Source organism: Bidens hawaiensis, unplaced genomic scaffold, assembly GCF_021521415.1.
Source record: "Bidens hawaiensis isolate Kalapana, Puna unplaced genomic scaffold, B.hawaiensis_p1.1 tig00015252_1, whole genome shotgun sequence".
Classification (NCBI taxonomy): Eukaryota; Viridiplantae; Streptophyta; class Magnoliopsida; order Asterales; family Asteraceae; genus Bidens; species Bidens hawaiensis.
This window is the reverse complement of record NW_027492360.1, coordinates 202,021-226,644: the sequence shown is the minus strand read 5'-3', so window position 1 is coordinate 226,644 and position 24,624 is coordinate 202,021. Positions and strand designations below refer to the sequence as shown.

Genomic DNA, 24,624 nt, shown 5'->3' with positions numbered 1-24,624 from the left:
GTAGGTGGCTAAAGTCTTTAGCTAGAAACGCCAAACTCTTTAACCGATTTTTTGTATGTCGAGCTTCACTAATCGAGAGGAGGGTACTGGACAATTCGTTAAATTTTATCTCGACCTTCACCAATCCCGCTTCTCCGGTTTTCTTCTCCTTACCTTTTTGGGATTGTTCTGCGAGTTTAGCCGGCTCCGGTTGTGTGTTGATATTACCGTAACCCGAGCACGACATGGTTTTAAATTTGAGAAACTTAGAGAGGTTTTTAAAGTATTAGAGAGAAACGTAGAGAAAATTGTGTGTTATTGTTATAAAATGGGTAGTTATTTATAGTGGGTTTGAATTAAAAAAATCACATTTAATAGCCTCCAACGGCTATTTATAATAAACCAAAACCTCCCAACGGCTATTTCGCCCCGCGGCCACAGCCACGCCGCCCATCCGCGCCCCCAACCACTGAGGGGTGTAGCAGTGTTCGCGAGCCACGTAGGCGGTCGCGCCCCCCGCTCACCCCCCACTACCCTCAGTCTGAGTATAACGTGGGTTTGGAACAAAATTTAATGGTGGTATTCAGTTTTTGTCTTTAAAATATTATGTATATATTGTTTAAGTAATAGAAATAATTTAAATGCATACCTTAAAATGCAGGCTGCCATGGTGTGCTCAAGAACAAAGATGAAGAAGAATTGAATAAGTTGGGGTTGGTGGATTTTTATTTGAGTATTTTGCTATATTGTCCCTCTTCTAACCTTATTAATCAAAATTGGTCCCTAAACTTAAAAGAAAAGAATTGACAACTTATTATTATTGCATTTTTTTTAAATTTAATGTATTTTTTTATTTTAATGTAGTTTTTATTTTTAAATTGAATATATTTTTTATTTTAATGTAGTTTTAAATTAAAAACAAAAAACAAAAAATGTAAAAGTGACTGGGCGTCACGTGGCGCATAATGCCTGGGGGTGGAGAGTTATGACTACAGCCTGTTTTTGTAAAAAACCATAACTCTGACTGGGCGTCACGTGGCGCATAATACCTGAATGTGTAGAGTTATGACTACACATGGTCTCAATCTCAACAGTCAACTTTAATAATATTCTCACTTAGTATCAATCCTATACTCATATTTTCTGTACTAATAAGCCTAATGCTCAATTACAGGTCTTGCAATCATTAACAGCTAATCAATTCAATAGATGGGTTGATCTGGGTTTTAAAAAAAAAGATTGCATTCGGGTTTTTAGGTCCACTCAAACTAGACAACGGGTCAAACTAGATCAACTTAAATGAACAGCAATTCAAAATAGGCCACTCTTAAAACACTTGATAACTTAAAACGGATTCCAATTGGCAAGTAACATCCATGACAATGTCAACACGTCCACCTCCGCGCTGACGGCACCACCTCCACACCATCATTTCCGCCTTCTCAGCTAGGGCTCCACCGCCTTTCTACGTTCTACAAACCCTCAATAAAATAAATAGAGCGGTTGAACCTATTTTATACTTTCTTATTTCCTGAAACTCAATCCAATAATGTAAATCATTGCCTTTTCTAACTCAATTTCATTTTTACTCAAAGCTGTACCGAACCGATTTTATTTTACCAACCTGACCCGTCAGTTTTCCCGGGAATACTCATATATCGAAGTCTGAAGGTGAAACGTTCTCTAATTTGAATATTCTGGTCTTCTAACTTATGAGCTACATAACATACTCTATTTATGAATTCTGGCAAAATAAAACTTGAAAAACATACAAGCTGGTCCGAGCCTTTTACAAGCCGATCTGGAGCTCAAAATTTCAGCTCGTTAAGATAAACGAGCATAGCCAAGCAGACTCATTTAGCTTTGAGCCCGAGCCCAAGCTGAAGCACACTGTTAGCCTTGTCAACACCCCTAGTTGTCAGGTGCAATGCACTTATCAACAACAATTGCAAATTGCAGAAATTATCATTAAAACGCTAATGTTCTAACCAGTTCATAAATTCCAAGCCACCAATTGTAACCAAGTCAAGTTATGTTTCTAATATGCATATGAACTCAAAAGCTAGCATGTATATCTGCACATTGTATGCCTCAAGCCTTCTTGCCACATTCAGAACCAGGGATGCCAAGTTGGATCCATCATGCACAAGTTTCTGGGAGTAAGAGCTGCTTCGACAAGTTCGGTCACACCTCTTTGCACCGACTGCGGTGGGTCCACTGAATTCTCGTCCTGAATCCCCATCAAACAATTATTAACCAAAATTCAAAAAGTCTAATATACATAAAGATCAAATGGATAAATATTTAATTTACCTCCTCCGCTATAAACTGAGGTGCAATCCCATTGATCCGCCCAATCACTTCCTCCACATTTGTGGTGATCTTTTGCTTAAATTCAACTGGGTTCAAACTACCACCACCAACCACCGGAGCCAATGGCATTCCAAGAGGTCGTCTCCACGACCATGATAACAGTTCATCACGGAAAAACATAGCTAGATGATGCCACAGATGTTGACTTTGCTGTAATTCACATGTAGAGTCAAATTAGCCCCAAATATCAGTGATTGTGACTTTTGAAACTGAATTTAAAAAAAAAATGTTATAACTCACCTTGGGAGAAACAACAGCTTGAGCTGATGCACACATGGCAGACACGATGAGACCTTCGACGCCAAAATGGGAGAAAAATGCCTGCAAATTCCTAGTCAACCGAAACGGAACCGGTTCGTTAAACTCAATCATCCCATTGGCATCATACGCTGGATTAAAATCTGTTTGGAATATCTTCCCAGTGTTCTTAGCAAACAATATTTTGTTCGGAGACCTTCCGCCAATTTGCAGCATGAAAGATGTGAAACTTGAAAGTGCCAGCTGGATGGCAAACTGCTTCTTGAAAGCCCACATGTGATTTCCACTCAAAAGTGTTTTGTACATGTACTGAGAGAATATGTTGTCAAACACATAATCTTTTGTGATGTGGTTGTAAGCTTGTAGACGAAGATCCACTACAGTTTCAGGGGATATTTGACCCGAAATCGCTTGGTTTAACTGCTCCTTGAAATAAGCAATTGGTTGATCAGCCTCTTTATTGTTTCTTGAACAATGGTTTTCATATACCTCCAGAAAAGTACTGTATGTTAAGTCGTCTTCTACCATCCGAACCTGTAGAATACCAAAACTTGTAAATAAAATAGCATCCAGATTTGTGAACATATATGTACAGATGTGATACCTGAGACCAAACAGGGATGATGATTGGTGTGTGAATGCTGATGTGGCGGCTTCTTGATTCTTTGTGCTTATCAAACATACGATTCATCACACGGAAAAGCTGTAATATTCTTTCATCACTTCTGGCATTTGGAGTCAAAGATGTTTGGACAATAACGTGGCGTTGGGACCCGTCAGAGCCTATGAGAGTCAACCGACGGAAGCTGCTACCATGCCTACGCACGATCGGGATATCAGGCCCCACTCGGTATAGTTTCACAGTATGATCAGGGGCAACTTCCTGCAGTCAAAATATAAAACATTAGGGTTGACGTAAAATAAAGAAAAGTAATGATGAGTATATTTAGGTTTCTAACTTACTTGATCAGTAAAGTATTGACCGGGAACCTCAACTTCAACCACATGGAAGTCACGCAACACTCGGCTTTCTTCTTCGAGTTTTAAAACAGCTGGAAAACGGTCTTCGACATTGCTTTGAAGAATATTTTTCCAGTGTTTAAGTCTTTCGGTGAGGTCAGATAAGGTGGCCGGGAATGTAGACGCGCTTTCTGGATCAAGATCGCGCTCAAAATCCTGCTTGTATTCTCTCACAAACTCAACATGTTTGTTAACAGCATCTGCTGAAAAACACGCCCTGCAAACACCTGATAGCTCCTTTTTAAGAGACTGGGGTACCTCTGCGGTTGTGGCGGTTGGATACTTGTAACAACGGTGGAGTAGAGCATTAACCACCGCCAGTAGCCGCTCCTCTGGTAGTGTCACAAATCTTGAACCGATTTCTGTTAGTAAACTCTGTCAAAATGAGAACAAATGTTACATTTAGAAAATGTTAACAAATGTCTAATTATGCATTTATACCTCAAGTTCACTAGCTAAGTTTCCATGTTTGCTTCTGAGTGCTTCCATAATATCTTTAGCAGCATCAAAAGCACTAGCAGCAGAAGCAACTAAACCCATAGCATAATTACGCCTTATTGCGTTCTGACCACCATCGCTATTGGTGGAAGGATTCTGCTGGTCATTACCACCTTCAGTAGCTGTGGACCGTTCAGGTTCTTGACCCTGAGAGCCACCACCCTCGTGTGACCCAACCGGACCAGTTGACTGGGCTCCTTGATGAATCTGAGTGTCTGAAGCTGAAGAGCCGCCAGTTTGCCTGGCATTCCCGTCAGCTCCACTAACCATGTTTTGTTGCAGCCTTTGTTGAGCCATTGCCATTCTACCAAACTCAGTTTTATTTGCCACGTCACGTCGCTCAAGCAAATAAGTTCGCAGCCAGTAATACAATGCCTTATTAATAAACTTATATCGAGTTCAAGGAGTAATACAATATATAACATATTTACCTGAGGGTATACGGTTGCAACTTTTAGCAGAACTTTTTTGCAATGTGGGGCTTCAGATCTTTGTAAAGAGAGTAATAGTTGGGGAATCCAGGAAAGCCAGACCCAATGAGGTATTTGAACAACAAATTTATCAAATGCTCTACCCACAGGCTCATTTGGAGTGTCGAAGCTGAGAAGGTATAAAACACGAGCAAGATGGCTTCTGGAATTAGGACTGCCAAATTTAATACCTTGAAGAAAACAACTCACAGCATACTCTAACCAAATCTCATCATGTGTCTCTTTGAAAGCCTGTAAAATGAATCATTGTAAGCAACTAAGCATTGACTGACAAATTGGCAACACTGGAAGTTAATAAAGTAATAAATAAATGGATACCGTATCACAGTAGCTTCCCCAACTTATCCATCCTTTAGGCAGGTTCTTGAAAAGGCTGATGGCATTTGAGTATGAAAGATTGGCTCCTTCAGCATCACGCAGCTTCAATAAAAAGTCGCCTTTAAGTCGGAAAATTTCTGCCTTGTGTTTGACGGAAAAGTATTCCAGATTAGTACTGTTAATCAAGTTAAGACCACTTGTAAGCTCTCCCTTCATTTCTAGATATGCCTTTGCTTGCTCTCGTATCTTAACAAAAGCCTCCTGCACTTCCATGGTAGAGTGGCCGTACATTTTTTCCAAAATGGTCACACAAACATCATGAAGACCCTGCTTGCGGGCAATGTGGGCAAGTTTGTTAACGTTCCATGCCTTGTCACGGTAACCGAGGTGATGAAGTGGAGAATTTGTGTTTGCGTAATCTTTAAATGCATCAATCACAGAGTTATACATTTCATTCCTCCACTGAAGCAAGTCATACCAAACAGACAAATTATCCCAGTCATTTGGAGTTCTAAGCCTCCAGGTTTCAAGAATGTCTTTTAAATCAGCATAAAGACTGCCATGTACACCAACAGAAGGATTTGCACTTAATTTGTTACCGTTAGCAATATCTACTAAAACTCGAGCAGATTCTTGGACCTCAACTAACTGTTGAAATTGCTGCAAAAGAGGAATCCTGGCATGAATAGACATCTCGGGCAACTGCCACCATTGTTCTAAAGCAAGGTCAACACCTTTACCGACTATATTCTCAGCGTCACCAACACCATTTGCATTTTTTTCGTGTAGAGAAAAATAATCTTGGATTATACGAAGCTTTGGGGTTTCTTCAACTTGAGCCTTTGGGATTACATTATCTCTTAAATATGCCCAATCAGGTTGCTTCCAGAGACTATCAAGTAATATTTCGTAATTGTCAACAAGTTTACCAAAGTCTGTCAGCACGTCCCATTGACTGAGTTGACTCGCACAATGTAACCATAGTTCCTCCCAAAGACACATCTCAGCCTTGGGAACAGTGTTATTGTAAGTGCCTTGGGTTGCCTTAACCATGGCTTGGTAAAACAAACTCTGGGCCCGTTGCCAGTAACCATGTTGAACAAGTGATAGCCCGACCCGTGTTTCAGCGGTAATTGATCGTTTCTTCCATAACCCATATCTCATATCGTCCTTGTTTAGCAAACGGTAAAGTTCGGCTAGAGATTCGGAGCATTTTGTTTCATTCAAAAACAGCATCACATGGCTTTCTAGAAGATTTAATGCAATGTGCCATGCATTGTAAGTCTTTCCGATATATTTTATGAGTTCACTGGGCATTCGAGGTTGTGGGTGACTTAATTGGAGTCCTTCCAGAAGAGCTTGCACAACATTTGGCCTGTGACCCTGCTGCTTTTTATGGTAATCTTTTGAGAAGAGAGAGATTATTGGCTTAGCAAGTTTGACTTGTTCATCTTTGCATAAGGTCACCCAAACAATGGGAAACCAGCACCCATAAATGATATGCAACATTCGCATCTGTATGAGCGAGCTCTCTCAGTGGAATTACAAGATCACCAACCTGCAAGAGAATAAAAGAAGCTTAACAAGATCCCAAGAATAAAATTATAAGTTGGTACTTGTGAAGACAATGATGATACCTGAAGCCGGCTCATTTCACTCATAAACTTCGCATGCTTTGAGACAAGAGAATCAACTGTTAAGGGAACATCTTCTGCCACCTCAGATCCAGATCCATCAATAACCATAGATTGTGCTCCAGAATGTTCTGGAAGGGAACCTGCGGCCAGAAGAGAGGTAACCTTGGCAGAATTTGGAGGAAGTGTAATCGGCTTATTCTCCACTAAGATGGCAAGAAGAAGATCAAGCCCTTGTTTCAGCCAGAAGACATCACTCAAAGCCTCCCAGTCTTGAACTTGAATAATGTATTGCAGCCGTGTGAAGAGCGTTTTCTGAAGAGACTCATGATAAAGGGAGAAAAACTTCATCCTCATCACAGGATCTTTTGCTCTTAAGCCTAGTAAAAACTGTCTCTCTACCTTCTGAAACACTTCTTGGCGTAAGGACAATGGGTACCTGTGAGTCAATCAAAGGATATAAGCTTCAACAGGTTCATGCTCATTCACCAATATGTTACTATAATATTCAAAGTTTATGCTTACTTATTTGCATCTGCACAAAGCCCGTAGAGAAGCTCGAGATACTTCCGTTCCCACTCTTCAAGAGAACTTGTGGAAAAGTTCTGTTTGTCAACTTGAGAAAGCTTTTGAAGGAAGGATACGACTTCTTTTGGAGTAAGAAAAGAAACAGAAGTATTAGTCATTCCAGGCATACCAAAGTCTTTATCAACCCATCCCTTTATTACATCAAGGATGCAAAGAAGCACTGTATGATCGGTTCCTTTTTCAGAGAGCAAGGAATTTAGAATTTGTGTTATTGACTTTTTGAAGTCAGGCACAAGCGTGACCCTTTCACCAATGAGTTTCATGACAGATTTAAGATTAGCAATCACCACTCCAACATCAGCACCTTGACGAGAAGAACTAACTGCAGAATCTGGATCTGTTCTTTGACCCTGATTCAAGGAATAATTACAAATTAGCCGTATACAAAAAAAGCAGACTAAAGTATTCTATCATATTTTGAAGACATACTTGTCTTGTATTGGATCCAGGTGCAGATGCCAAATCACGAGCCAGACATTGGAGAACCCGAACCAGGTTAAAAGGATCAATGACGCTCTTTTGCACTTCAGCTAGGGTTTCTATAATATACAGCACAAAACTAATCATAGAAGCAGAGTTATCTTCACCGGCTGTTTGAGGAGCTGCAACAGAAGCAAGGTGCTTCTGTATAAGCTCCTCAACTTTTTGGTACAATGCTTTAACATCCTGTGGGGTGCTAGAAGCTTCTGATGGAAAAGCAACAAAAACCATTTTCAACAAAGAGCACAACGACTTTCCAGCATCTAACATTTTATACTTGAAACATGGCTCAAGTATCTGCAAAAGAACATTATTGATGATTACTGTTAGACCTTTGAGCATAAATATGCAAGGTGGCATGTTAACACACACACACTTACTTGAGAAATATGAATGATATTATTGCGGATGAACAAATGGGGTTGTTTCTCCAAAACTTTATTCATCACATCCAAACCCTGGGCCAGCGCAGTGGATGGGTCCTTTGACTGAGTTGGTGGAATGCTGCTCAGAAGCTTCTCTAAATAATTGAACTTTACATTAGCATTTGGCCACACTTCTAAAGCTTGTGACAAGAGCTCTAAAGCTTGTTTATACATGAGACTTGTTTCCTTGTCTTTAGGCTCTATCACCAATGCTACCTGTTAAGTATATATTATTAATCAACTACCGACTGACCTTATATGATTTTCACAAAAGTCTATACTTAAGAAAAAAACACTAACCCTTATCAGAAAGTTGATTATCATTTCCTCCATTGCAGCATTAGGCTTAAATTCCTCATCTGGTTGTCCACTAGATCCTGGTGTTTCTATATTTGGAATTGAGGAGGCACCACCAGGTGACATGACACCAAGAGACTGAAGACCAGGCTCAACCTTTAATGCGGGTCCATCAGTTGACCGTTTAGATTCAGCGCCGTTTGAACCCGGGTTTGACCCATCATTACTCTGACTAGTGCCTTCACCATCATTGACTATTTTCATCTCATTTTGTCTCTGTCTCTCCCAATTGACAACCAATCCAGCAAGTTCAATTGCAAGTCGCCGGTTCTCTGTGGTAGTATTATAAGGTAAACCAAGGCGACTGAGAGAATTGACCATTTGAGGTACAAACTGAGCCCTACAACTGTAGAAAAGATCTGAATGGCGAACAATAAGTTGGAAAATATGGATAAGATTTGGAATCGAATGTCCTTCCTCAACAAGAATCTTTTTTGTGTAGCGTATCCAAATTGGCATACGGGAATTATCACCAATTGGCAACCTTCGTGGAAGTGCTGGCATTAATATATCAAGAGCTTGTTTGACCAACATTTTATTCTCTGGTTGACATGTCCGAAGTAGGGCAACAAACACCTGCAAATTTAGTAGTTCAATTAGTTAGTAAGTTTCCCAATTTTAATCTCAATATGTGTCTCGTATTATATGAATATACCTGCAATATAATCTTTTCTGGAGCTTGATAGGCCTCCAAAAGGTGGCATACATTGACAAAAGCCCACTGCTTGCTAGCACTATCTTCACGTTTTAGGTGATTCCACCCAAATTTTATGAGTTCTTTTCTATGATGAACAAGGTCAGTTTGGAGATGTTTGAGAAGTAAAGTAGCAAGTTGTAGTAACTCTATCCTCAAAGGCTCATCATATTCAGCAGAGACCTGTACAAGAGAAACAGATTAGCCTGGAGCCTTATTGATTTCAGACGGCATAATTTGTACCATTAAGTTAAAAAGTAAGAAAAATAAAATAAGGGTTGGTTATTTACCTCTTCAGGAGGATCCAAAAGCTTGTCAACAATTGTTTTGATGATGGCAGGATCTACAACCTCCCATGTCTGCCCATTCTGAAATGCATGAGCCAGCATTGGAAGAATCAGCATTTGCATGATGACCACCAAGTGATTGTGAGTCATTTGCTTCAATTGGAAGATGTCTAAAAAGAGCAAAAGGAGGGTTTTCTTCATACTGGGTGGGTAGCCCTCAGCCACCTAAATGAAAATGATACAATCAGACTTGAAACTATACACAAAGATAAAGTCTGTATTTGGAAGATATATGAAGTTTCATATGCAAACAACCATTTTCAAAGTAACCATACCTCAATTATATAAAACTCCTTCAAAAAGGTAAAATCAATCCGTGTATGGTATAAGAAAATTGAGAGGATTTCAAACAGGACATTGACTTCTTTTGTGTCATGGCGTAAATAGTTTAAGAAGCATTTGACCAGCCATTTGCTCTCTTTTACCTTCGTTTTGTTGAGACAGACAAAATTAGAATATCACACATTATATGACAACCAGAAAACAACTGGCCGGAGTATAATACTTACTTGCACCAAACTCTGTTCCTGCTTATCCTGCAACCGAGAAATTCTTGCAGGGGACTTCCACAAAAGAACCAATGAATCAAAAACAATGCGGTTACTTTGCAACCATCCAGGAACGAGTTTGACCAATGTTTTTATAAGAGCAAGGCCCTGAAAATAAGCATCTGGTGAAACATTAGGGGCAGTAGGGTTAGATGGAGGCTGAGCGTTGTCATCAGCCACTGATGAAGAAGTTTCTTGAGATCCCTGAGCCACTGATGCCTCAGCTTTAGGGATGAACTCAGCAGGGAATGCACTTGAGAGTATCTTCGATGGTGACTTTGCAAGTTCTTCTCTCAAGGGCTGACCAGCATCTGACCGTATGATGTACATTAATCTGGATCATGCTCAAACAAGCTAAATGAGAACTTCACCAAAACAATAAGTTTAAACTTAAAAGTTAAAATAAATTTGAATCCTACCGGCGGAAATACTTTGGTTCACACAATCGAGCAAGAAAATAATCTACAGCAGCTTGTGGATAGCGATTTAAAAACTTCGTTAGTGGAAGACGATAGGGACTGTTGATCTCACTATAAAACTGTCCAGGTGGAAGAGCTCCTTCTAAATCAATAGTCAAAGTTACAAGTTCATCAAGAAACTTCCCTGCTGCATTGGGGAGTAAGTGAAAAAGCTCGATGATGGCTGCATTAAAGTTAACAGGAGTGCATTTAAATATGATAAAATTCTTACTTTATATAGGGGAAAAAGACCATCTTCATCATCAAAAAGACAAAAACACAACATAACAGCTGCTATTTTTGGTTCTTCACCGCTTTTCCAAGATTTTTGAATCTGTTGGAGTTTTTCCAGTTCCAACCATCTCTTCAAATGCTCCAACAGTTTGCCTCCCAACGCCACATTAAACCAATTTGCCAAAAGTTCAAGGAGGCGGGCCAGACCCTGTAGTAGAGGCATGTTGAGATTCTTGGTATGTGCCAGGTTAACTAGTATAGGTCTCAGGCTGCTTTGTAGAAGTTCTTTAGGCATTCGTTGCTGCAAAATAACCTAAATTGCAAAAGACACCCAAGTAAAAGGCAAGAATCAGTGGCTTAATACAATAAACACTAGTTATATATAACACAACTTTATCAAAATGCACGAAATCCTACTTCGTTGCAGCAATAACAACCATAGATATCTATAAAAGGATACCTGTCTCAATCCCTCTTTAGCGACGGCTACAATTTCTGGTGTTCTACTTGTCAAGGACTTGAAAAACATGGAAATGATTTTTGAACGTAGCTCAGAGTGATTTTGTGTCCTAAAATCTGCCCACGCCATTGCTGTACATAAAAGTTCAATGCAAGCTGTGCGAAGTTTGGTTAATGACATGGCAACTTTAGGGTTCATAAACTTTGCAACCCACACAGTCTCATCAGCCTCAGCAATCTGCAACGCCTCTTGAAGAAAGTTGACTAATTCTGGAGTCAACTTAAGAAGAGGAGGCCTCAATGCAAGGCAAAAATTCAAAGCTGTCACAGTCCCAACCTATTAATACAGAAAGAAAGTTAGACAGCAAAAGCACACAGAGAAATCATGATTGATTAAATAGTTACAGGGAGTATGTGGCTGACCTGTTGGTCAACATTCTTTGACCTAAGAGGGCGCATTAGAAGAGACTGAAGCAAAGGCTGGTATAATGGTTCAAGCAACTCAGAAACTTCACTACCGGTTCTACTAGCCAAAAGTGCCAAACAGGACTGCACTATTTTACTGACTCTAACAGTTGCATTTGTATTTAATAACTCTGAAGCAAGAAACTCAACAACTCCTTGAAAACTCTGTCTGCGTGCTTCACTGTTTGCTTCATCAACATTATTGACAACCCGGAGGACTTGAGTCAGCACCTGACTAGTTTCTTCTTGCTCTTTTGCAGCATAAACAGGGAGTCTTTTAAGAACAAATACAAGCCCTCTTACAACTCGCATTTGGAAAACGCATAAAGTTTCAACAGTAACTTTTCCCACTAAAGCACCAAGACCAATAACCCCACCCATTTGAGCTTGCCAAGTAGATCCATAACAGCAATGCAATAAACGAGGTAATAACTGATCAAAGATAGGAACCCTGACACTAGGAGGTGGTGAATAAACAGGACTCATTGATGGACTAGAAACAATCATAGGAGTACCGGGACCCCCTCTTGACATGAGCACATCAGCATGTTTGGATCGAGCTAGTAATAAAAGAGTTTCAGAAAATATATTTAGTGCATTGAGGGCCGCTTTGGCATGAAGTCTGTTTTCATCTGCAAGCACTTCCACCAGAGCATCTAGAAAGATCAGTGGGTCCAATTCTTTTAGATTGGAGCTGTTGCTGTTTCTTTGTTTAGAACTGTTTGAAGACAGTAAAGGACCACCAAGAGGAATGGCTGAAACAGGAGCATTAGTAGAAGAACTTTCCAAGTGGAATATGATTGCAAAATGATGGCAGATATTAGCAACGTATTCATCTTTAGGGTCATCTAAATCAGGCTCTGCACTAGCAGCAATAATGGTCATGAGAAGAATCTTGAATACGGATTTTTCAGCCATTAATTGTGTTTTGGTCTTAACTCCCAAGTCAGTCTGCAAGAGAAATTAATAAGCATCAAACTGAAAATAAAAACAAGCATGGCGACAAAATTAATCATTTCCAAAGTAAGAAAAGAGCTTAACAGAAAAAACATTCAATCAACTCCATGGTTGTATAATACTCACACTGCTTTTAAACAAAAAGAGAGCCACCCAAATTCAAAAATTAAAAAATATACAAAAAATCAATGTAAAGTAAAAAACGAAATCAAACGAAAAACATAAATAACAAGCATTAATAGTAATCAAGATAGAACTTGTAATTAAACTAACCTTCACATCAGATGCTTCCGATTTTCTCCAAGATGGATCAACCGAGGAGACCAAAACAGTCGATAAGTGTCTCGATATTAACACATCATCAGTTACAGGACCTGGCAAATCAAGCTGTGATGATAAGCATACTCTAAGAAACTTCAAAGCTTGTTTTCTATAAAAAGCATCCATGCTACCACTCTTGTTCATAACAGCTGCTATAGCAAGATTAATACATCGATCCAAAGGTACCAGAAACGGAGTTTCAGGCTCAAATGTAAGAATTAATCGAAGACCGTGCTCTGGGTTTTCCTTACACTCAAGTGCAAGTGGCTCTTTGAGAAACCGTCTATTACGACCACCTAACTTGCCAAGTAATTGTAAAGATTTACCGCCCCATGGGTACGGTGAAGGCCTTAAGTGGGACCATAATGCTAAAATCACATCAGACATCACGTTTGCCATACTTGGTTCAAGAAAATCAGGATTTAAGCTATCAATCCAGAACTCAAGTGTCCTTAACCCTAAGGCGACCAGTTCATCACTCCCATTAAGACACATTACAAGTGGTTTCATCAGTCGAGGAAGGTGAGGTAACAATGAACTTAACCGCGCAGGGAGTGTTAGGCAAAGCTCAAGTAAAAGGTCTCTCATTTCCTCAGCTGTGGGGCCCTCAAGCATTGCCAACAAAATATTTAAGCATGGTTGTAGTGTGGGAATTAAGTCCCTTAATAAAAGCTCAAATTTTCCACCAGCTAGGGCACGGAACAGTGTTCTAAGAAGCTGTAAGTAACCAAGTGGTCTCTCAACTTCACTGGTGTTTTTCATGCAGGCTTCCACAATAACAGGAACATGGGGCTGCAAAATGCGCTCACATTCTGCTGGAGCTTTGGCCACAGCACCAAATAAGAACCGGAATAGATGTAGAACAAGTTTTGCTGCAGGGGAGTCCGGATGTTTCAGAACATCAAGTTTGCTGCTGACTAGGAAATTAACCAAGACATCTGCAAATGGTCTGAAAACCTTGGGTGCTTGAAGAAGAGTAGAAAATATGTGCACAAGCTGTGTGTTGGATATCATGCATTCAAAAAGCTCTGGCATGCATAATGAGAACATATCCATGAGATCTCGAGGTTCCATAATAGCCAAAATCTGGGTGAAAAGATGGATCATTTCTCTTTCTTCATCTTTCTCCTTGAAGAGAGCTAAGCAACGGACACCACTCTTCAAGACACCAGAAGCTCTCCACACCTAATCAAATCCATTTCACAAGTTAGTATTAATAATCATCTTATTCGGTGATAGCATTTATTGTATAAATAATAAATAATTAAACACCTCTTCTTCTCTCAGCCCTTTAAATGGCTGGCCTGTGGCTGAATTAGGTGGGGTTGTTGGAAGTATCTGTGGAGGTGTACCATGGGTGGAAGTTGAAACCTGCGATCGGGGTAGATGTGCGTGTGTGATACTCCATATTATTGTTTTCATTCCTATAAATTATAAAAAAGTAACGAATTATTAGGGATTGATAAATGATCATTTTGAAGTGAGCCTATCAGCTATAAGTGAATGGAAGAAATTTACCCATAACCAAGGTCTTGATCAGATGCTTACAATCAATGACTTCTTTGGAATGTTCTACCGGAACCTGAATGTTTAGAACAGCCTGCCAGAAATTTGCATGTTCAATTGGTGTTAGTGTGCTACATTTTATCACGAACACGAACATATAACATGATACACCTATAATGAAAAAACGGGCGGGTCAGATAGGCCGTTTAAAATGGGGTCATTTTGGTTCGGTCAGAACGGGTTGACCAAAATGACAAATATGAAGGTTATACGCTGATTACAGTTAAATCAAGCAAATACCATATGATGAAAAGTGGGAAAAAATAAACTTAGGTTCTTTGACGACCATAAGAGAATAGATGAGAGATGGCCAAATTGAATAAACTCCTTTTAAACATTGATCAACATAAAAAAAATTGGAACCGGATGATGGAGGTATTTTCACACGACAGCAGTGTTTTACAACATTTATATTCATCAATGTTTTAAAAGAACTTATTCAATTTGGTTATCTAATCTTAATATCTCTTGTGTTTATCGATGTTTTAAAATTTATTATGTCAGATGGCATATATAAAGATCCAGAGTTTTTGCCACTTTTAATCATATGGTATATCTTGATTTAGCTATAATCAAATAACCTTCTTATTTGTCATTTTGGCCAAAGCCCATTCTGACCCGAACCAAAATAACCACCTTTCAAAGCAGCCCATTTTGACATCCATTCTGACTCAACCCGTTTTGACCCAAACCAAAATGATCACTTTTTAAAACTGCTTGTTCTGACACAAACCCATTCTGACCCGAATTCTGACCCAAACTTCCTCTGACCTGTTTTTCCACATATACAAAACATCCCAATTTTCATAACAAGAATTCAATCAAGCACATATAACCAATAATCTATCATTTCAACCTAAGTGAAGGTAAAATTTAGAACACAAAAGTATTTGAAAATAGGAAAAAAAACATAAACAAAAAAAACAAATTACCAGCTATATAACTAACGTCAAATATTATACGAAAGTGTAAATGAAGTAATAGACGCATCGATTGATCTGTTTGAAAAATAACTGGAAAAAACTTGTCGGAATGATGAAAGGATAGTATGGTTTATCAAAACACCGAATTTAACAAACCCCAAGTCCCTAACGAAAACTGTAAGGAAAACCTGAACCAACAAGAGGCAATCGACATACAATGAAGAAATATGCAAGCTACGATAATGTTCTAGGGATAAGTGCAAGGCGTGAAAAACTGGAACAATAATCAAGAAGAGGAATTGTCGCCTAGTATCCCATTCAAGCATCTCACTTTTAAGTTGCCGCTCATCCTGACATGTCCCAACTTTTACTCTTTTTCATTTAACCGAGAATGACCCGTTTAAAACTATGACCCAGAATAATCCGTTTAAAACTAACTCTCCCCCAGAATGACCCATTAGGTTTCTATAAACACCCAGAGTGATCCAATATTGAGTGAATGGGCTAGGTTTTCTAGGCCTAGATACACCTAAGCTATTTATGTAATTAGTTAATATATTTATTTATCCTTCCAATATGTGTGTATGATAACTTACAGAAGATTTAGTGTGGTAAATTCCCAGTAGCTTCACAGCTACTGGCTGCCTTTACCTTCTAGAGTGTACTTCACTTAGTGGTAACTAGAAGTATTCATGGTTAGAGTAGAATTGAACCATCAAACATTTCAGTTTCTTACATAGATGCTCGCCTCATATCATAAGAAAGTAAGAAACAGTGGGTTTTCATGGGGAAAAAAGGTTAGAATAATTAATACAACCTGCACTGGCAGCTCGAGCTTTGCTTTTAAGGTGGATCGTTCCTTTCCTTCCTCTCCATCCTCCAGAAGCTGTCATAGAAAATGATCACAATTAGTAGAAAGATGCAAGAGTTATCAGACTAGGGAAGAAGCTTGACATAAAACAATTGATGAATAAATTGTGTTAGGCATTTAAGCATGATAATGGCACTCCTCTACATCAGTTATTAGCTATGCTTAACTGGATTGAACCAAAATCAAAATTCAGTTCTTACTTCTTAATAGACCATTTTCACCCTTTATACCATCTTCAGACAAATTATCTTTCTTTAAAAGCAAGTAGGAACTGAGTGTAGCAAAGTGATGTATACCTGAGGTATAGTTCGCTTAAAGGTGCTAAATTTCCCAACAAAAGCATCCAATATTCGCCCCTGCAAATAAAAGAAGAATCAGCTATCATTATTCTGATTTAAAAACCATCAAGAAATTGCAATGTGGGTCACTGCAACTCCAGAAAAAATAACAGAAAATTAAGAGGCCATATAAAATCTTACCAGTAAGATCCTTGCTTCATCCATGGATGGTAGATCAACACCTTTCTCAAAAATGGGCTCCACCTATTCACATTATTAATATAAACTTGGGATTCAAAGAAATATGAGGTCGGAATACTCTTGACACTTTAAACTGATAGATTCAAGCTGATACCAGATTCAACATTAACCGTGCGCATGTGGTGTGAATGCTGAGAGATAATGAAGCGTCATGCATATTACTCGAAAACAAGTAGATAATTCGTAACAGCTGCAACAAAATGATAACACGATAGTAAGACATGTAGCACATGAAATGAAGAAAACAGCACATAACAACTCATCAGTTATAAATGCATCAATATTGATAAGTATTGCTACTGTCAGGCAAAAAAGGAAGCAATAAATAGACTTAGAATGTATACAAAATAAAACATGTTAACACTTCTAGAAAACAGATTAGAACAACCAAACTGAAAGAAGTACATATACAACCAGCTATCCAAGATAGTAAATGTGTTTTAATTAACTAGTTATATGCATTATGTTCTGCTGCATGCTGATAGTAATCAACTAATTATTTCAAAGTGCATACGCCTTCCTCCTACGTATCTGCATCACAAGTTACAATAGTCTCTTATGCTGTTCACTTATACCTCACAAGGCCATGGTCTAAAAAGAACATTAAGTGGATACATTTTCTACTACATTGAACAGTGATCTTTCCATTTGTGTAATTACTATTTAACATCTCTGTTTGCAGATAAAGTAAAAGTTAAGATGATAAATGCATACAGGCAATCAACAGAACTATAATTTATTTGCTGAACTCAGTGTCTCAAAACAAACTGCAAACCTGGGACAATGAGAGATCTCCCCGAACATGATGCACAATTTCTGCCAAGAGACTGTATGCCAATGGCCTCAGTGTCTCAAAACAAGCCCGACCAATTCCCACAAGAACCCTAATATAGTTAACAAACTAATCAAATGAACATTACGTTGAATGCAAAACATTATTTAAAGAAATTAAAAGCAAGTCATTTTATTTAAATCAGCATCTCTCTTTCACATATGTCCTGAATGGGCAGAACCAGGATCCCGGTGCATTACTTTCGCCTTTTATAAGAAGTTTTCTAATTAAAGTTGTGCGTCCTTTATCTCATAAAATTTACAATACTTTCTTTTAGGGTGTCAAGAAAATTTGCAATATTATTCTTTTGGGGGCATTTCCATTGAAAAAATAACCTATTCACCCATTGTCATCTTTACTATAAGGTGACATGGTAGCATAGATTTGGGAACTAAAGAGCTAAATTAGAATAGAATTACATAGAAAATAAAAAGAAAATAATTTTATTAGAGGGAAAATTTCATATACATCCCTACAAACTAAAAAGAAAATAAAAATGTATAGGGTAAATATGAAATTAATCTTAATGTTTTGAATAAGATAATGGTAGCGTGATTATATTCTAAATTGTTTTTAATGAAATAAAGGGTAGATATGATATTTTAGTAAAGTTTCAAAATAAGAGTAGAATGGTCATTACTTGAATTATTTCATGAAATGGGTAAATACGATACTTTAGCTTTTAAAGACTTGATATTTTAAGTTTGGGTTAGATATACATGATATTTTACAAGTTCGTATGGGTATGTATGAAATATTCCCTTTAAAAAGCGTATTTTAGATGTTTGATAGCTATCAATCGAACTGTTCAAAAGAAAGAAATATTATATATTCCACTAATAACTTAACAAAAAGGTAAGTCAGTAAAAGAATTAGGTTTTATAGAAATATGTGAAAACCTTTTATTTGAAGCGTCCATATACAATGACAATGTGGAAATTAAATGACAAAGAAAATCAGAAAACAAAATTGGCAAGCTAACTATTTACAAAATATCAGTGTTACCTCTCTTCCAAGAGTGTATCAATCAGAGGAAATAAGCCCCTCTTAAAATCCGTTCCAATGACATGTTTTAATGCTATCAACAATTCCTGCATGTGATAAGTATATATATTAGTTCACAAACAATGTAAGAAACAGTAAATTAAGGATAAACAATCTAGGTCATGCTATCACCTTTCTGATGGAAACAGAGTCTGAACAAGTCACAAGCAGATTCACAATGCTTTTGCATATACTTTCTTCATGTGGCCTGATATAATCAGCAAAGCTCTTCAAAAGGTAAGTCAGGAACGACACCGTCTGCACCAATAGGTCCAGAAACAGATAAGTATACGTGATAATACGAGAGATATAATGCTTCAAATATGAGTTAGGAAGGAAGAACACAAAGAAGATCCCAAGAAATTACCTTAACTTGAGCCCCTTTTAGCTCTGTGAAGTGGGTCTTTAAATGTGGTGGAACCTTGTCAGGACCCGGGACTGAGATAGCAGAAACCATCAATGGCAATAACTGAGGGATATTAGTCTGAACAAGCCGGTTATACAACTGAAAGAGAAACATAACCACCAAGGGGCTCTCTGTCACAATCTTAAACGACCTGGTACTTGGATTAAGTTGCCCCGACCCAGTGCTTGAGGCAGTTGAAGATCCAACTTGATCTGAAATGTCCATTGGCTTTACATCTTCACCACCAAGAGAAGGTAACGCTGACATTGATGATGGGGTGGCATTGCTGGAGCCACAATTGCACCACTTTCAAAGAAATGGCTAACCTTGAGCCTAAAGTTCTGGTAAATCTTACACACAAAGTCAAGGAAAGGCTGCACTTCAGTCTCCTGGGTTGGTCTGAAATTCCTCAAAAGATCAAATATAATGCGAATGCAAATCAAGCCATTATCCTCGTTATCGGTGGTAAGAACATGCATCGCAACTTTTAACAACTCTTGAACAAAAGGCCTTAGCACTTCACTATGAGGTAATCGATTAAGGATTTCAATAATAATGTTTCGCAACTTATGCTCCGGGCTGTCCTTAAACTGCGGCTTTGTTAGATTACACAGAATCCCAGAAAATGGTCGGAAGTAACACTTTAGAAAATTTAAGTACTCCCCTGTGTGTGTAATCTCCAAACTATCCCTAACCTCCATTACCATTTGAAGCCTATTTTGAATAGCTGTCACATATAGAAAAACAATATCAGAACACACTTACTTTATATATCATACAAAGTTAAAAACAACTATCTAATCACAAAACACAATCCTGCAAATCACTTTAAATAATTCATTTCCTTCTAGTGTCCTAGTTTATTACATGTAACTAAATTAAACTTTGTAACAACTTCTACAAATTCCTATACAGCAATTAGTTTAGCGAAGCTAGGGCTACGAAACAAATTACTAAGATATAAAACTCAAATAATCATCTCAAAAACTACTTCTTATCAATACTTTAAATTATTCATTTCCTTCCAGTAACTAATTATTAAAACATTCAACTCAAAAATAATGATGATGATGGTGGGATATACTGAGTACGATGATGATGATGATGATTCAACTCAAAAATAATCATCTCAAAACCTTCTTATCATCACTTTAAATTATTCATTTTCTTCCAGTAACAAATTCAACAAATTAATATAGCACTTCAATTTCGTGAATCTAGGGCTACGAAACGAATTACTAATTACTAAATATTAAACTCAATTAATCGTCTCAAAACTTTCATCATTTGTGTGTGTGAGTGTTAATTTGATCAACTCAAAAATCACACACGTACAGAAGTGACAATCCAAATGAAGAATTAAGAAACAGATAATACAATTTCAGTTTCAACAACTATTAAACGACGTCGTGTGCGTGTGTTAAACTGTTAATACAATAATAATAGAATAATTACGTAAATCAGGCTCCATGAGATGGCGAGAATGCTGCTCGAAATTCTGAATTGGACTCATGATGACGTAATAAACCCTAGCTTCACTCTCAAACGCTATTGAACAGAACACGAACCGCTACTGTAATAGAAATTGAATTCTAGGGCAAAATTACTGCGAATTTTGCTTCTGTAACTGCTAGTGAGATTATTATAACTGTACGGAATTAGGTCTTGCAGAACGAAAGTAGAAGGTTGATTGTAGTGGTTTAATTGAAGAAGAAACCGAAGCTTGATATGGTGATCATTCATTCATTCATATAAGCAGGTCTCTATAGCCCTACTCGTACTCGCACTTCAGAGGGCCTCGGGAAATTTATAGACCGAAGGGAGAAGCTTCAGTTTTGATCAGTTGCATAAACGGTCCTTTTAGTTTTAAGGTTTACGGTTTATCGGAAAAGGAACTTTGGACTCGGGTGGATTCTATATCGTTGAGTTTCGAGTTTAGAGTACTCGCCAAACATTTTACCTTACACGACCAGTTAGTGATAAAGTAATTTGGCAATACTTTGATCCGTTGTTAAAGCGTTTGGTACAAGTTGATAAAGTTTTACCCTTTCTGAAGTTACTTTTGAATCCTTTGATGATACAAAAGATTTATTGTATTTTAGCCAATGATATTTATTATTTAATAACTATATTAATTGCATATAATAATGCACAACTAATTAACTACTTTGTGATATTAAGTTCATATAATAATGCATTTTTAATGATAATAATTACTATTATTATTTAATAAAAGTTGGCAAAGCTTTACTCTTTCTAAAATCACCTTTTGAATCATTTGAGAATACAAAAGATGTATTGTGCTTTAGCCAATAATAATAATTATGTAACTAGGATATAGCCCGTATAATATACGGGTGGTTAAAAATACAACAAAAAAATAAATTTAATAATAGACATAATAACATACTTTTTGGATTCATAACATATAAATAATGATAGATAAAATTTTATAATTCATAAATATCTAAAAAACTTATTTAATATAACATTTAAAGTTACATTTGTAACTTTGTTAATAATTCTTTAAAAGATAATAGAATTAGTTAATATCCTGGTTGGCTACTCTAATGGCATATGAAAAAATGATTTTGCTTTAAATGTATAGGTAGATAACTACATTAATTACATATAATAATGCACAATTAATTAACTACACTATCATATTAAGTTCATATAATAATGAATTTATTATTAAGGAAGAGTGATGGGCGATGCAGGTAATTTCACAATTAAGGGACAAAGACAAAGAAATATTTCATAGTTAGCAGAAAAAATAATTTGGCAATACCTTGATCCGTTGTTAAAGCGTTTGGTGCAAGTTGATAAAGTTTCACCCTTTCTGAAATTACTTTTGAATCTTTTGAGGATACAAAAGGTTTAGTGTCTTTTACCAATTATCAATGATAATTATTATTTAATAGTTATATTAATTACATGTAATAATTCACAATTAATTAACTACATTATGATATTAAGTTCATATAATAATGCATTTATTATTAAGGAAGAGTGATGGGTGATAGATGTAATTTCACAATTAAGGGACAAAGACAATGAAGGTATTTCATAATTGGGCAGGAAAAAATAATTTGAAAATACCTTGATCTGTTGTTAAATCATTTGGTGCAAGTTGATAAAGTTTTAGGCTTTCTGGAATTACTTTTGAATTTTTTTAAGGATACAAAAGGTTTTTTTATTATTTTTGTCAATGATAATTATTATTTAATAACTACATTAATTATATATAATAATGCACAATTAATTAACTACATTATGATATTAAATTCATATAATAATGCATTTATTATTAAGGAAGAGTTATGGGTGTAATTTCACAATTAAGGGACAAAGAAGATATTTTACAATTTGGCAGAAAAAGTAATTTGGCAATACCTTGATCCGTTGTTAAATCATTTGATGCAAGTTGATAAAGTTTGACCTTTTCTGAAATTAATTTTGAATCTTTTGAGGATACAAAAGGATTTTTTGTCTTTTACTAATGATACTTATTTAATGATTACATTAATTACATATAATAATACACAACTAATTAACTACATTGTGATATTAAGTTCATATAATAATGCATTTTTAATGATAATAATAATAATTATTTATATATAAATAATAATAATACACAAATATATACAGATATTTCACAATTGGGCGGAAAAAGTACTTTGCCAATATCTTGATCCGCTATTAAAGTGTTTGGTGCAAGTAGATAAAGTTTTACCTTTTCTGAAATTACTTTTGAATCTTTTGAGGATGCAAAAGTTTATTGTCTTTTTGTCAATGTTAATCTATAATATATATAAACGAAGACATAAAAATCCTACGTGTCGTGATGTGGTCGCTCCCCTTTTTTTGGAGTCACCAGATTTGCTTGATTTTTAAATGGAGGATTTTCATGCATTTGACCCGAATTCATGGATATGGGTCTTACCAAACCCAGATTCCTTAAACGGGTTATAACATCTCATTAAATTGAAAATTAAATACACAAAATTATTGATGTAAAAATCCTATAAAATAAGATATAATAAGAATTGATATCTTATTTATTTTAGAAAAAGATATATATATATATATATATATTATTTAAATTAAAAAACCAATTTGATAGTAAAAAAATAAACGGGTCTTGGGTCTCATCAAACCATAAGTATATTATTAACTTTCATAAATATTATTTATAATTAAAAACCAATTTTATAGTAAAAAAAATAAACGGGTCTTGGGTCTCATCAATACTATATAGATTTTAAATCTGGTTATAACATCTCATTTATTTGTGAAACAATTTATCATCAAACCATAAGTATATTATTAATTTTCATACAATAAAGAAAATATAAATTCGAAAAATAAATAAATATTAAAACAAACAAAATAAAACAACCCCCCGTAAAACGGGGGATAAAAACTAGTTAATATATATATTAAAAGGTGGATTCAATTCTCCACACAAAGTTCCTATTCATTTTACTATTTATTTGTTTAATTTATTAATTATAACTATAAAATCACTAGCTATTATTCCATCAATAAAATTATGATATTTATTTCAACTAATTGAAATATTTAACAAACTATATTTTTAAACATTAAACTTGGGTAAATATCAATTTTACATGTTTTGTTTGGCGGTTAAACGATTTTTTTAAACTTTGTTTTCATATTTTTTATAGTTCGTCTATACAATGACCGAAACTTTTTCATGATTTAAAAATATATCATTGTCGCATGGTTTTATATATGTGCTTCAACGTTTGATACATCGCTTTTAAATTTTTTTTTTAACTTATTAGTTTATGTTTATGAATTTGTGTTGGTACCTCTTATACTAATTGACTTTGTGTTGATTCGTAGTTGTAACGTGTTGGGTTTTTTGGTTCTGCATATGATAATTTGTTGTATTTTTGGCATTGAAATGTTTATTTCTTTTGTTTAGTTTCGATGTCGTAACTTGATACAGGCTGACTTCGCGTCGATGTGCTGCGAGCTTATGTTTAGCGTTTTTGGTTAAATTTCCATATCCAAAAACGTACTGACCTGACTTCGAAATTGTCTACCTGGAATTGAATTTAAAACTCGGTTCGGTTTTGGTTAAATTTAAAAAACCTGAAGTCATCATCATCATCATATTCAGTATATCCCACCAATAGCAAAGCTATGAAAGGATCTGAAGAGGGTAAGATGTAGACAGCCTTATCTACCCTTTAGGAATAGAGAGACTGCTTCCGGTGAGACCCCCGGCTCGATAGTAGTTTTGCATCAAGCCTGGGACATAAGACACATAACACTCAACCATTCATACACTAGCTAACTGATTGGTGCATGTACATTTGTCTTTCGGCCATCAACACCACCACATGATGCATGATTAACCTTTCATCACTTTTAATGTTATTTTCACAATATTAGTAAAATAACGTCAAAATTAGTGCAATTTCACTGAAAATATTATATGAAAAAAGTATATAAATAGCCACTTTTAATATGTTTAATAAATGAAGTGACTATGCATAAAGCG

The 24,624-nt window shown here is 36.3% G+C and overlaps 1 pseudogene across 1 annotated transcript; it reads right to left on the bottom strand.

The window, feature by feature from the left end:
* Positions 1 to 1,585: 1,585 nt before the first annotated feature.
* On the bottom strand, positions 1,586 to 20,855 carry LOC143548811 (uncharacterized; annotated as a pseudogene). Its single transcript, XR_013138017.1, has 33 exons — positions 20,541 to 20,855; positions 19,047 to 19,812; positions 18,812 to 18,937; positions 18,641 to 18,726; positions 17,579 to 17,687; positions 16,898 to 16,993; positions 16,744 to 16,806; positions 16,561 to 16,620; positions 16,211 to 16,279; positions 14,423 to 14,504; positions 14,177 to 14,328; positions 12,857 to 14,089; positions 11,585 to 12,577; positions 11,163 to 11,498; positions 10,748 to 11,015; positions 10,430 to 10,652; positions 9,972 to 10,344; positions 9,738 to 9,887; positions 9,406 to 9,627; positions 9,077 to 9,298; positions 8,365 to 8,997; positions 8,020 to 8,280; positions 7,589 to 7,936; positions 7,097 to 7,509; positions 6,575 to 7,010; positions 4,938 to 6,495; positions 4,560 to 4,850; positions 4,072 to 4,503; positions 3,574 to 4,005; positions 3,215 to 3,493; positions 2,593 to 3,144; positions 2,293 to 2,502; positions 1,586 to 2,209 (listed from the first exon to the last, which is right to left on the bottom strand). The product of XR_013138017.1 is annotated as an uncharacterized LOC143548811 (transcript).
* Positions 20,856 to 24,624: the final 3,769 nt, after the last annotated feature.